Source organism: Anser brachyrhynchus (genome assembly GCF_964034855.1).
Source record: "Anser brachyrhynchus genome assembly, chromosome: Z".
Taxonomy (NCBI): domain Eukaryota; kingdom Metazoa; phylum Chordata; class Aves; order Anseriformes; family Anatidae; genus Anser; species Anser brachyrhynchus.
In genome coordinates this window covers 653,543-668,049 of record NC_137697.1, presented here as the reverse complement: position 1 = coordinate 668,049, position 14,507 = coordinate 653,543, and the positions used below count along the sequence as shown (strand labels likewise).

General features: G+C 36.7%; 1 long non-coding RNA gene across 1 annotated transcript; it reads right to left on the bottom strand.

Moving 5' to 3' along the window:
* Positions 1-1,969: 1,969 nt before the first annotated feature.
* LOC308184996 lies at positions 1,970-9,991 on the bottom strand. The gene is made up of 3 exons (XR_013943064.1): positions 9,939-9,991; positions 3,471-3,509; positions 1,970-3,364 (listed from the first exon to the last, which is right to left on the bottom strand). It is a non-coding gene; the product is annotated as an uncharacterized lncRNA (long non-coding RNA).
* Between the last annotated feature and the right edge of the window lie 4,516 nt (positions 9,992-14,507).

Genomic DNA, 14,507 nt, shown 5'->3' with positions numbered 1-14,507 from the left:
CACATATACAAATCTGAGTACTCAAATTTATCAGCTGTATCATAACTAAGGGTACAGTGGATCTTTATCACTTTATAGTATTCTGACATCTCTGAACAATATGAGCAGATGTGTTGCAGTTTTAGCATGACTGCCAGGTTTTCAAAAACAAAACTCTGTGTATGGAAATGAGCTGAAATATGGATATCATTTCCAAATGGGGAAGACTCTTATTGTTTCAGCTCTCTGAGAATCTATTATGATAATTCCTACTGACTTCAGAGATGCCTACCTGATTAAAGAAGAGCTGACGAGTTGAAGGTTTCCCAGCTGCTAAGCTTAGCCACAAAGTCACTGATGACTTCAACAGATGGTCCTGCTTTTAGACCATTGAGAACTTTATGAGCCATTTATCCTCCTTCAGGCAACTCATCATCTGAAATAAGAAACAGAATGTAATAATGTATTTTGTTATAAAATGCTCTGGGACATGTCTTCCCTGAGTGGCATCCAAACACCCTCAACTTGAATACAATTGCTGTAGCCAAAAAAATTAGCAGAGTTTAATTTTTGTTGTTTGGTTGTGATCAGTGAAACAGTTTGAACAGTACTATAGAATGAGAACATTTGTCTTCTCACACGAAAAAGTCAGGTTTAGATAGGTTTTATGGAAGGAGCATTATGGAGGTTGTAAGGGAACCAGCTCTCCCTTTCCACCCTCCTCTTTTAATTCCAGAGCCACAACAGGGCTATTCAGTAAATAAAATCTTTCTTCAAAAGCACTCACTGGGAGTCAGCCTGACTACAGTTGTTCTTGTCTAGAATCAAGTGATTAGACAGAATCATAAGAAAATATTTCATGCAGTTTTTTAAAGCACAATTGTTTTGCTGAAACAAGACAAAGTTAATAAGACAAAGAACCAACTCTTAAATAGTGTATACTTTACTGCAGTAAATGTTTCTTTGTGAAGGATGTGCTTTCTGAAAAAAGCAATTGAAGCCACCATATCTTTAGCCCAGTAATATCTGAACATGCATTCATAAGTGTCATGATGTACGTTCTATAATAATTTTTGGGATAACATCTAGTCTTCATTCTACCAAAGAGTTCAGTGAGGTTCAGCAGACATGGCATTTTAACCAACAACCTGTTTTTCCAAACTGTATCTTAGTGTTTACGAGTAGTAAGTCTCTCCAGCATGCACGAAGGAGGACTCTGTGATCTGGGACCATAATGATTAGGGAGCTGTGTCTAAGGGTTACTGAAAAAGAATTGAAAAAAAGGTGGGAAAATCTTATTTTTCCATTCACTCATTTGCCATTACCTTTACTACTTTTTCAAAACATAAGAGAGTTAAAGAATGCAATCAATTTTTTCCCACACACTCTTTCTGTATTAGCTACTTGGTCAAACAGGCAATAAAGGATACTCTATATCCTGTACAAGATAATTATCTTTTAGATCAGGTCTTAATTCATCCCTTCTTGTTGTAAATTCACCTAAAATGATGTTGCAAGATGATGAGCAATAACACAGAATCTAATTTGCTTTGCATTGGTTTTTTTTTTTTTTTTTTTTTTTTCAGGCACTTAAGGTGCATTAATATGAGTTTACTTTAGAAAGACTATCTGTAATGCTATTGCAAAAACATGCATTGTAAATGTCCAGTTCTATACCATCATCTGTTTTGTTGTATTTATTATTGCCTCTGATAAACCCATTGCAATAACTATGGGTTGATATAGAGGCATCAACAACTCTCAGCAGCAAATCTGCAACTTTCAGTAAAAGCACAGGAGATTGTTAATTTTTTTGTGCTAAAATTGCTGAGTTTTTAATGGTGTATTGAAGTTGCAGGTCAGCATAACAAGTTTGTATTTTCATAAATAATTCATTTCCTATTATTGAGCATTTATGAAAAAAAGAAATCAACAGGGATGGCAACGTGCTCCAGTCTCGGATGAAAAAATCGCAACTATTATTCTCCGTCTCTAGAGTATGTAATAGTGCAACCCTAATCAAACTTGCTATGGGGTTTCTGACAAGCTATTTATTGCTTAATTCTTTTTCCTTTCTGCACCAATAAAATTTTTATTCTAAACATTTGCTATTGAATAATAGAAGCCTGCTGTGAGATCATTCCCACTGATTGAAGGCTGATTATTTTCATATAGCAGCTGTCACTAGGTATTCCACTTCCTTAAGCTCTATCATTAGAGAGGAATCACAGATCCATTTCTTACTCTAGATCATGGCATTTTGGTAACTGTGAGCCTGCTGAGCTAATTTTCTACAGAAGGGGAGTGGGAGTTCAGCTTAAATTAAAAAAAAAAAACTTTTTTTAACCATATTTAAGTGAACAGAAAGTTTTGTAGGGATATCATTGTAGGGATATTGAAATGAAGACTTCATTGGGGGATCAGAATCTTTGGAAAGAGTGGGACAGATCTATCAACTTATTTTGGTGAAAGCCCAGTCTCATTCCATTTAGCATGACTGGACAATATTTAGTAGGTCTTCCATTCTGTACTTATACTTTCTTGGCTTGGATTATCCTTCCTGTATTTCATTAGCCTTGTAAACATTCTGGTCTTAACATGACCACTAATGACCTACGAACAAAATTTAAAGAGGTATTTTAACCATTGTATATGCAGACCCTAATATATCTTTATATCTTAACAGGCTATAAGACTGAGAAACAGACTTCAGGTTATAGTTCCTGCAGTAAAGAATTTATGTCTCAGTGTAAGTACACTGTCAGTACACAGTACATCTCCTTCTATACTTGCCTTTCCACTTTCACCTCATCCCAGAGCAGCTAGATAAAAACAGGAATGTGTATATTAATAATATCCTAGACAGTTCCTGATAGCACAGCATTTCCCCTGATTTGAATATTTAATTTCAGATTCATAAATTCAGATTTGGAAACAAACCATCAAGGAGTACACAACAAGCGTTATATGTTTGTGAGAAAGTGTTCTACTCATGGGGTTTCTTTTGTCCCCATTTCCACTCTATCAAGTTCTGTGTATTGGTATTTCCTTGTGAACAATGGTTACTAAAACATACAGGTGCACTAAGTTCTCCAAGAAAGATGTCAGATGGAAGAAAACGTTTAATTCAGTTGATAAAATCCATTGTTTGCAGAACAAAAGAATTTAATCCTGTTGCACACAGTTACTGTCTGTAGCTATGTGGCATGTATGTACAGGTGCAGCAACAGATACCTCTCACTGGAGGATGAGGCATGATGCAGATCACTTATGAGATCTATTAACAATTCTCCTTCTGGCAATGACAGTGTTTACAGTGTGCTGGGGTTCTGCTTAATGTTGAAGTTCTCAAAGTGAGAAAAGACTTGTCTTCTATTTTCAGATTCTGTAAAACAAAAACACATCAGGGTCAGAGCCTAGACTATAAAATTGTAGCCTGAAGCCTTCAAGTTTCAGAAAGTTATGAAGTGGAGAGAAGAGGTGCAACAAACCTTCACAGACTGTAACTGTAGATCTTGATATCTCTCCAGCTGCAATGTTTAAATGAAAAAAAAATGATTTGTATTTCTTCCTCTTAAAGAGCTACCACAGATAAGAACAAATTTAATAATACACTAAAGAAAAGAACAGTTCAAAAATAAAATGTGACAGTGCTAGGTTAATGATTGGACTTGGTCTTAGAGGTTTTTTCCAACTTAAGTGATGAATGCAAGAATGATTTGAATTATAGCAAAAGTTACATAATTAATAATGATATATTTGTAATTAGTATTTCTATATAACAATGTTAATAGCAAGTTAATTTTATGTCAGGATTCTATTGAATTACTTCTTACTCAAAAAGAGCTAGAAGGGTGGGTGTGGGATTTCCTCCCTGCCACCTCAAAGTTTATGCTGAAAACCTCACTGGATAATCAAGAGCAATGCTATAGTGTTCAGTAGGATTTTCTTCCCATATACCTTTCTCAGGAAAAAAATAATTGGTTGTGATTGGGATTTATCTCACCTAATCCTCAATGCACTATGTATGATAGACTTATACTTCCTTTAGTCAAAAGAATAGATGACAAATGTTTCTATCGTAAAGTACATTTCTAAGAAAACTTGCTACATTTCTCCATTGCTTAAAAAGGAAGACTGGGTAAGTAGTTTCAACTGGAGAAAAGTTAGACAAGTCAAATCTAAATGATAGTTGCATTGAGAGATGCAATCACAGTAAAGATGAAGATACAAAAACATCGAGTGAACCCAAAGAAAATGAAATTGAGAGTTGTACTTCAAATATCAGTACAAACAATGTAACTTGGCTTGGGTCCATACTGCTGTTCCAGACTCTTCCAAAGCTATCCAGCTCATTCTGAAGCCACAACTACACCCAGGAAGCCTTCTAGCTCCACAGGCTCAACCAACTACACTGAGTAGATTTCATGGGAGTTTAGTCATTTAAAAGTGACTGAAATGGACTCTGGGGATGACCATGTTTTCAGTACGGAAAATCAGCACTGAAAGAATCTATCCAAGTAGGTCTAACCAGCTTAAAATTCTGTTGAAAGGGTTTAAAATGAAAGACTATAATCAAAATAGCCACTTTTTTGAATTCCAGACTTCAGCACCTTTCCAGGAGAGGTACATCAAATTTGATATTCTAGGAAACTGATTTGCTTTATTTACCTTTCTTTCATAGTTTATTATTACCCATTTCCCCAAAACACTTATAGGTCACATGTTGAAAACCACCGAACTGCGAAGTATTGCTTTGCAAATGAAGCAATTTGTTTTCCAACTAACAGTTCTGTAGGGAACATTAGATATCAAATGAATTAGGTGGTTTCCAAATCATTAGACATTTATTTATGGTACACATAGCATTTCCTTGGCTCTGTTTAGGATGGTCTTCCTAAGATTTAAGAAAAACACTTCAAAAAACAAAAAGCCCAGAAGATATTCAGAGAGAAAGAATTTCAACAAGTTCTTGTCCGTAAAGAAGAGACTTGAATTCAGTGAGCTGTTTTTTATTGTTGTCATTTGATTTGTTTTTAGCGTGATAGGGAATAACAAAGGACAAGAGAACTTAAAACAGGGAGGATGATTCCTGTGCACAGGAGAAAAAATAGGCATGTTTTCTCTAGGGCAAGCAACGTATTGCAAAGAGGTAGGCAAGGCTGCAGTGGGAGTCCAGTTAAGAGAACTACACAATGAAGGCACAACCTTCTTTCAGCATCTCAACCAAAAAATGTCAGACTGCACTAAGAGGAATGGAGAATTAAAGGAAATAGAGGGCCACTAACAAACAACTGGATACTTTTTTTTCTAGTGGATGACTAGCTGAGTATGACTGAACTGAATGAACTTGGACTTTCGATCAATTCCATAGTGAAGATAAGGATCTGACTAGGAAACTAGAAACTGGAAGCATCAATTCACTGTGTCCTCCAAAGATCTTTATACCGTGCAATGCAACACACTATTAGACACATCACAAGCTTTAATGAAGCTGCACTAAAGCAGGAACATAACACTACTTTAGCCAATACACTAAACTTCTACCTGACTTTCCTAAGGTCTCTGTTGAGTCAGTATGCAGTCTAGCTGAGAACAACAAGAAGAGAATGCATGTCCCTTTTCCAATCAGTTATATAGGACTGTAGTTTTCTGAAGAGTTATTTACAAGCATGTAAACAATTAAAAAAAAATCTTCTGCTAAAACTTTGTGGTTGCTCATTAAGTAAAGAGAATGACATTAGGCCACAGACATTATCCATAATGTGTTAGTTTAATGCCAGGCACAATTATGTCACTTTAGTTTGGTTCCATTTGAATTTAAGACAAGCATAGCTGCTCTTCACTCTTCCAATGACTTGTTTCACTTGTATGCTGAGGAATGTTATGGTTTCATGAGGTAAAAATGGTCATTTTAATATAGTTCATTGAAAGAACATCTCTTTACACCCTTCACAACTTTGATAATCACCTCTGTCCTTTAGAATACATAAAATTATTTTGTTTCGGGTAGCAAGCCAGGATATTGGTGGGTTTGTTTTTTTTTTTTCTTATTAGGACATTTAATCATTAAAAAATTAGACGCAATAGTTATAAACAAGTTCTCTTCACAAGTTATAATGGGTTTTTGAACAACAGACTTTTACAACTATTTTTTGTTCTGTATGTACAACTTCATTTTCATGAACAATTTTCAGTATTGTCATAGACTAATAAACCAAATCATTACATGAACACCTACCCGAGCACATAAATACAAGCCTCTGATCTCGCGGTAAAATCTGACAATCTGATTCCACAGCCTTACAGATTTTCCTCCAAAGGTCATTCCAGTACCAGTTTTGTTTCTCTCCAGAGACAATGCTGTTGCAGTGTGGTTTTTTTTTTTTTCCAGATTACTCCTGCATCTTTTTTTAGTCTTATGATTGCTAGCAAAGGGATGATAGAAGCATTTCTATTTAAGATAGGCATGTAAATAAAGTCAAGACTTAATTCTGATTTTGTTACAGAAATCCGTCTTGGCTGTCATCTCCTTTAATAAGTTTCCTGCATATCAAATTGCTACTACCATAAAACCACTATGAACCTATCATTTTTAATGAACTTATGTAAGCTCAGCAAATTCGAATGCCATGAATTTATCACCAACATGTCTTTTAGTGCCAACACATTGGTAGAATTAACAGAAATTTCAAGCACCAATAACTTTTCTGTGTCATCGTAGAGACTAATTTCTCCAGCCAAATCATATTTTAATTATACCTCCTTTGATCTTCTTTGGATGGCCCTTCCAGGGTCACTGAATGCCAATCCTCATCACAGGCAATCATACTGGATACAGCTTCTCCTGCTTCTTTAGTCCGGTGCCTTTATTTTGTTGATCATAATTAAGTACTGACTACAAACTAGAAGCTCAATGACTGTTCACAGCAGAAGAGTCCTATACCAGGTTAGGAAATTTACACAGTTTACTTTGTTTGAATCCCAACTGCCTGTCAGACACTGGGAGAACACTTTAGAAGACTTTGTCATTCCTAAATACCTCTCCTTAAAATCTTGAAAATCTTCAGTGTGGGAGGGGAACAACACAGGGCTAGGAAAAGAAACCTAGCATGTCCGGTAGAGAACATAACACATCATAGGAAGGTCTGAAGAATGTCTTGCCCTTTGTGATCCCAATTGCACTCACATAAAGAGGATCTACTCGTCCTTAGGACAGTGTATGCTATTTCATAACAATTTCCTTTTTAGTTCAAAGGCAGGCAGCTTCAGACATCTCAGCTGTCCCTGCTGCAGCCTTCTGTTTCCCTGCAGGTATGGCTGGGTGCAAAAGGAGGCACCATGGTCTCCCAGTTTATTCCCAGCACTGGAATAAATGTTGGAGATGTCTGACCTGCAAAAGTAGCATCTTGGCTACTTCAAAATCATGAAAGCAGGAAGATTTGTGCCTTTTTCACTATAAGATTTTTAAGTACCATACCAATAAAAAACTTATTAGGTAATCCTGCGTGGGTTTTATTTGTTTTCTAGTATTATACATTCATTCTTTCCACAATCCCATTGAAAGAGAAAGCTCAAGGTTATTATTACACTGTTGTCACTTACTCTGAGGAAGACGGTTAAGCATGAATGTCATGCCTATAAAGGGGCTCTAGATAAAGGCAGCCCCAATTGTACACTCAATAAAGGAAGAACTTCTAGATCAGGTCCTTAACATTATTCTGCAACAGGCCTCATCAAAATATATTACCATCTGGATATAGCTGTTGCAACAAAATACTTGATGCATTTAAAATTGTTAATCCAGTCTATTCATTTTAAGATACAAACTCTATAATTATTCTATAACATTACTATCTTGTAGTTATATATTTTGAAACAAAAATGCTATGATTACAATCTTTTCACTTAATTAAACTGTTACATGGTTTGTTGTCTTTATGAAGGATTCAAGTAGCCTTAGCGGCAATTTTTTTTTTTTTTTTTCAATCTTTTCAGCCACCTTTTCTGTCAGAACACAATGCTAAAAGAAGCTACGAGGCTATTCATTTCTGGCACTGAAAAAAATTGAACTGTTCTTAAAAACAATGATACCTTGCAATATCATCTTTTATTGCTTTCCCAAGCGTCTTGTTAATTCCTCCAAATCTCCTTTCAAATAAGTCATTCTGGATTTTTTTTTATTTTTTTTTTCAAATAGCAACTTTGTAAATTCATAAAAATGAGGTCTTCTAATTAGAATAGAAAGTGTTATTTCTCATACTGAATGGCACTCAGTGCATCTGATACCTGCCCAGCATATGAGCAAGATTCATCTTTCACTTGCAATGAAAAGATTTCGTCTTATTTTTGATGCTTTATGCAGACTACCCTAACTATTCTGTCTGATGTTGGTGGCTGGGTTATTGCAGAATTTTTTCTCTGAGCAGGGGGTAAAGAATGAATGAGCTTGTAAAGAGAACTTCATTTCCAAATTGGCATTGGTTAGTCCCCTGTGATTACTGGGAACACTTCAAATGTACAGAGACTCCTATAAATTCAGGCAGAATGCCAGCAGAGGAAGTTGAGGAGTTTCTAAGTTCATTTTAATATTGTACTTGTGTTTAAGTGATAATAAGATGCAAAGAAAATATTAGGATCATAAATGCTTTCTCTTCTGAAGCTCTAAACTAGAAGGTTTCCTACGCCCTTTGTTTCTAATTCCCAACTTTCAGGCTTACAATTGCCTAATGCATTATTCTTTCTAAGGATCCATTCCAATGATTATGGGAAATCAGTGTCCACAGTGAACTTCAACAATGCTGTCCTTCAATAATTGAGAGTTAAAGTTTTAGATTTGCCAAAGACCAACACAAGCCATACTCTTTTGCTCTGCAGTGGTCTTTCTTCTATTCAGCTCACGTTATGAAATCTGTAGGTATGGCAATCAGGAGTGTATGCATTTTGCTCCTTGTGTAAAGTTTTGTATATTGTATCAAAAGCGTTGATGCAGCAAATTGAGACTCTGGGGGTACTATCAGAAGCAGGAGCATAGTCTTCCGTAAGTAATGCTTGGTTTTGGTAATGTGTGGATCATATGCACTGTATAGTGAAAGTGCAATGCCTGTGAAACAAAAGACTAGTCCTGCATTTTGGACTTTAAATTGATGCAGAACACACACGACAACCTGAGAGCACCACCTCAAAGGTTTGTGGTTATGTTGTCAGGTATTCAGCTAGTATAGCTCTGGCAGCTTCTATTCACATATTTACAGCCATATATAATGAAGTAGATGTGTATTACTGCCATATTATGGGGAGGAAAGCTGCTCAACAATTTCATGTCAACTCGGGACTCTGAGTCTTATTTCATCCCCATGTTGTGGGCCTGAACAGAGGGACAACTGACATCTTGTTAGATCACTGGGCTGCAAGTTGTCAAGAGCCTACATTCAGGAGTCCCTGTGAATTTTGCAGAGTAACTTTATGTCTCAGACCCCTCTGCCCATAAGGCAAACTAAGAATAGTTATGTTTCTTAACCCTGACAGCAAAACAAGTTTGTGTTCAGAGACACAAACAGCAGTGTTCCAGCCCTGACCTCTTCAAGGGATCTCTATCACCCCTAGGAAACACCCATCAAAAGAGAAGCCTATAGAGGAATGAACTGTAATCACTATTAAAAACCTGACTTTACCCACAAATTCTCTAATCCTGTTTTTATTACCTACAAGATGATAGAACAGAAGGCATTTAGTTTGGTTGCCGTTCTCTTCCTTTCTAGATCACAGTGCATTAATATGGAAAAACACTCTCAGAAAAGCCCTGGAAGCTAAGTTCCCCTAGGCTCATTTACATCTATAGCCTGGGATTAATCTGTGTTACTTTAAGCACATTAAATTTGCACAATCTAATTCCTAAAACAAAGCTACTTTTTCTTGTAAAACAGAAATTATATTCTGAACATCATTCCAAAACTTACCATTTGAGAATTTGGACTGTATTGTAGTTTCAAATCTTTACATCAGCATCACTGTTGGGACGAATAATTAGAAATGTAGTTCTATTCAGAAATATGAAAACTATTTGTTTACATATTGTCAAAATGATATAAAGTATATTTCCTACTTACTGTGGTGCACAAACAAGATATTGAAAATTATGTAAAACCTTGAAGAACACAAACAATGAAGCTGGAATCAAATAACAACATCTTCAATTTCTCACCTTGACAAATCAAATAGTTTCAACATTACTTAAAAAAATAGTTATTTCAAATTCTGAAAGCGTGATCAGAATTATGTTTCTCCAAAGCTGTTTTTCCTGAGATAACTTTGTATTTTGATTAGCTTCAAATACAGATTCTTGTAGAATTCTGCTTTTCAAGAAAAAGCTTTTCAGCAGGGTCCTACTCCCACTGTCTCACAAAGCTAAGCAGAGACCTCTTTCCCTTGCTGGCCCCATTCATTAGGCAGAGCAAGTCTCTGAACACAGCTCTCCAAAGCACTGCAGAAGTTATGACCTGAGCATCATAGCACTGCCTTGGGCGTGTGCTGGGCATGCTCCCTGTTACTTGCTATTACTACACTCCCATTTATCTGAGAAGATAATCATCATAATTTGCTGTTTTAAGCAGTTTAAGTTTAGTTTATATCAGAGTTATGTAATTGTCTGATAACCTAGTTATCAGACAATAAGTTCTCAAAGATCTGGTAGAGGCAAATACATCCACTCCACAGTAGCACCTGTATTTTCATTCAGCTGGAACGGTCTGCTCTCAAAATCCACAGCTTTCTCCCCTCAACACCCAGCTCTTTGCACCAGTTACTGAACTAGGTGAACACATCTGATAGAGCATGACTTCCTATGCATGCACAGAAGATGAATCCAGACAGCAGCACCTCAGCACAGCCAGGCAAGACATTGCATCAGATACTGCAGGAGCAATGGGCAGAGGTTAATAACTCCATGTGCAGTCTGACATCTACACAGCTACTTGAGGGAACTTTCTTTCATCAAGATTTCTGGGGTTTAGAGCAATTCCTGCATCCTGATCCAGAAAGGAATTAGGAATTTAGGCTGACCAGCAGGGCTCCAGAATCTGTGCAAGACACTTTTGATCAAAAGGGTAGAAAAAGTGATGAGAAGGAAGCACAATGGAGCAATATAGCATGAGGATTATAGGAAACCATGTTTCTTTTAAGCTCAGATAGCAAACACCAATTCAGATAGTGTATATTTCATTTAAATTTATTGCATTGAATAAAAGTGACATGAACATTATATACCTTACCATAATTCTTTCATTCATTACTATAAGCCAGTTTCAGCATTTCACAATAAAAAAAAAATGGTATTATAGGCCTAATGACTTACGGTAAATATTTTAGTTGCATTGCTTTTATTCCTGTTTCATATCAATTTTATGGACTATATTTCAGAGAGGATTCATATTGAGCATTGTCTGGTTTATAAAGGTTTATATATACTATATATTGTAGATTTAGACAAAGAGCAAATTCAGTTAAGTGCCCGTGGATGAATGACATTTTTGCAGCACCATTTATATATAACAAAGATATCAGCAAGGGGATTCTAGGACAGGCATTATTTTTTGCATCAAGTTTTAATCCTAATAATTGATGATGGCTGACAGTATAATCTTTTCACAAATATTTCTTAGGTCTGGATACCGTAACTCTTGTTTTTCTACATCACAATCTTACCAATGAGAAGGCAAAAACCACCAGGCAAGCATGAGTTCAAGCCTGATCACTTTCATAGTAATTCTTAAAAACACTCATGTACATATGGGTTTGTGTTTTTTTCAGTTAAGCTTTATGATCACTCAGAAATACATAGCACTGACACCTTCCAACTGAGAGCAGACTGATGCATCATCCTTTATGAAAGCAGTCAGTTGTTGTCAGAATAAACTGATCAGAAGCATGCATACTACACACACGTGAACACAGGGATTCAGTCACCAGCAGGTTTGTGCTCTTTGCCCTGAGGTTCTGCACACACACAGATGTAAACAGAACAGGATACTTGTGATCAATATTGCTCTTGAGCCAGGAAACACACCTCCTGTTAATTTACACTTCGACATTTATACCAACCTCTTTATGCCACCACTAACTTCAGAAGATAACATACTCAGTTATGTACCGTAGAAACTCAAGATCATATTGATGCTTTTGTTATTCTGGTTGCTAAAGAACAGTGACAAACATCAATATAATCTTCTTTTTATACTCCATTCTAAACTAAGTACTTTAAGAACTTCTTACACTTTGGTGTGAATTGAACTGTTTTCATAGCCCAAATCTTCAGACTATTCCTTTTCTGCAACAATTCATGCCTATTCTACTTCTTATAAGGTTTAAAGAGGGTAAGAAAAAAGCACTTTTCTGAGCTGGAGATGGCCTCAGTCCAACTCTCTGCTTGAAGGTGAGATATGGGCTTTTGTGTTCCTCCTCGGGGAATTGTTGGGAAAGTTTTGCATAGGTCCAGAGCTGGTTATCAAGCAAAGCACAAGTAGAAAGGTGATGCATCTCTAAGTACCCAGTGATCTCAAAGACAGGATATTTACCTGAAACAGAGTCAGAGTAACAACTTATGCCAGCACGATTCATCTCAAATGCCATTCAATTAATATAATATAGACTAAAAAACAGACTTCCCTTATTTAATTTAGATCTAAATAACTCCATCTAAAAAGTCTATGAAAACTGTTTCCTTTTGAAACTATCTTAGACTTCTAAACAAGAAAAAAAAAATCACAGTAGAGTTTCCATCCCTATAACACATCTTCTGAGCTCCACATAATGTTGGTAGCCACCTTTTCCCACTCAGAAGACTGCCTTTGTTAGAATGCCATGTCAAGCTTGCCTCCATGGGCTGTGAACACACCCCCTTGGGACAGATAGGCAGGTCCAGTGATCAGACATGCTTAGTAACAAGATTTTTCTATCCTGAATAAAGGTGAATATTAAGAAATATAGATTAAAATTCTCCACTCACAATGAAGCTGATAGGTAATATATTACCTCTCCATAAGGAATATTTTGATATCATTATCCAAGAGACAGTCATTTGGCCACTTCAAGTTACCTTACCCTGAAATTTGGCATAAGCTTGCTTTTAACTTAATTGCATTTTTATAGTTTTAATCAGAGATGGATGAACTTTTACTGTGAAATTTCAGAGTTGCTCATGGACCAGGATTTTCCACTGAGTATTGAAGGATCATTTGTACATCGATCTCTGGCTTTGTAATGTTGGCTTTAGGGAGACAGGGATAAAGCACAAGTTTGCTGCCGAGTATGTTAAAGTACTGTATTTGTTCATTGTATATTTTATGCATTAACTGTATGGTAACAGTTCCTCCAAATTAGGAATAACATAATAAACAGCATTCAACAAGGGCTATCTTTGAAAGATTCAACAGAGAAAGTTATAGCCATTTAAATGTGGTGTTAATAGATACCATAGCTTTATGTAAATGCCTCTCCATTTACCTTTCAGCTTCATAAGGCACCTACTACTACTCTTTGCCCAGAGAGGCTGTGAAGCCTCCTCTGCTTTTGTTAGAAAAGAAAATAGCCAGAGGTTGGTTGAACCTCAGCCTGAGGTTTAGCTAACTGAACAGAAATGCTACTGGACATGACATAAGAAATTGCTGAACATGACCAACATTGTAAGCAGTGAAGAAAAAGCTGCAGATAGGGAGGGAGGGAGGGATCTCTCAAGTGGTCAAGAAGGAGTCAGAAATGGCTAAATTTCACATACAATTGGAGGGAAGCACTGGGGACCTTTGTGGGAGCCAAGCTTCGCAGAGCCAGAGTTTCTGAGAACAGGTATCAGTAAAAGTATGTGAGGATGAGGTTACCTAGGTAACGGCACCAGAAATTTCAAATTTGGGTATGGATATAGCAAAACTGACTCTAAGTGAGGATGAAGGCAAGGAGAATAATAGAGGTAGGTTGGCTGGCTGGGCAAAGCTCAAGGCAAAGACAAGGAGGTACCACGGCAGCAAAAAATGAGGGCTGACAAGCAGGAAAAAAAGTATGTGAGTTACATTACACAGGTTGCCTGGTAGCTCTGTACTTACTCACAAAGCCTGGAGCACAGCAAAAAAACAAAACAGTCATTCTGATCATACCCAAGGTTAAGCTTTCCTTTCCCGGTCCTCCTGCCCAGGAGCAAAAGCTGCTTTCCCTGGATAGCAGGGGAGCACTTGAGATGAAAGAACAGAGCATGCCAGGGTCCTCAAATCAGGCCAGACCTTACAGCATCAGCCTTGTCCCAGTCACTTGCTAACAGTGAAGCCTCAACAGTCCTTCAGGGACATAAGAGAGCACACTTAACCCTCACGACCTTTGTTCAAAGCAAATTTAGAACCCATTACACAAAGTAAAACTTCATTAGTGTTGGAATAAATGTCCATTGACCAATGTGACTCAAAGCATTCTAAAATAAGGTGTATTGTTTGCACCAAGGGGAAAAACAACCAAAAGAAATCTGCAAATGCAGGCTATATATATAT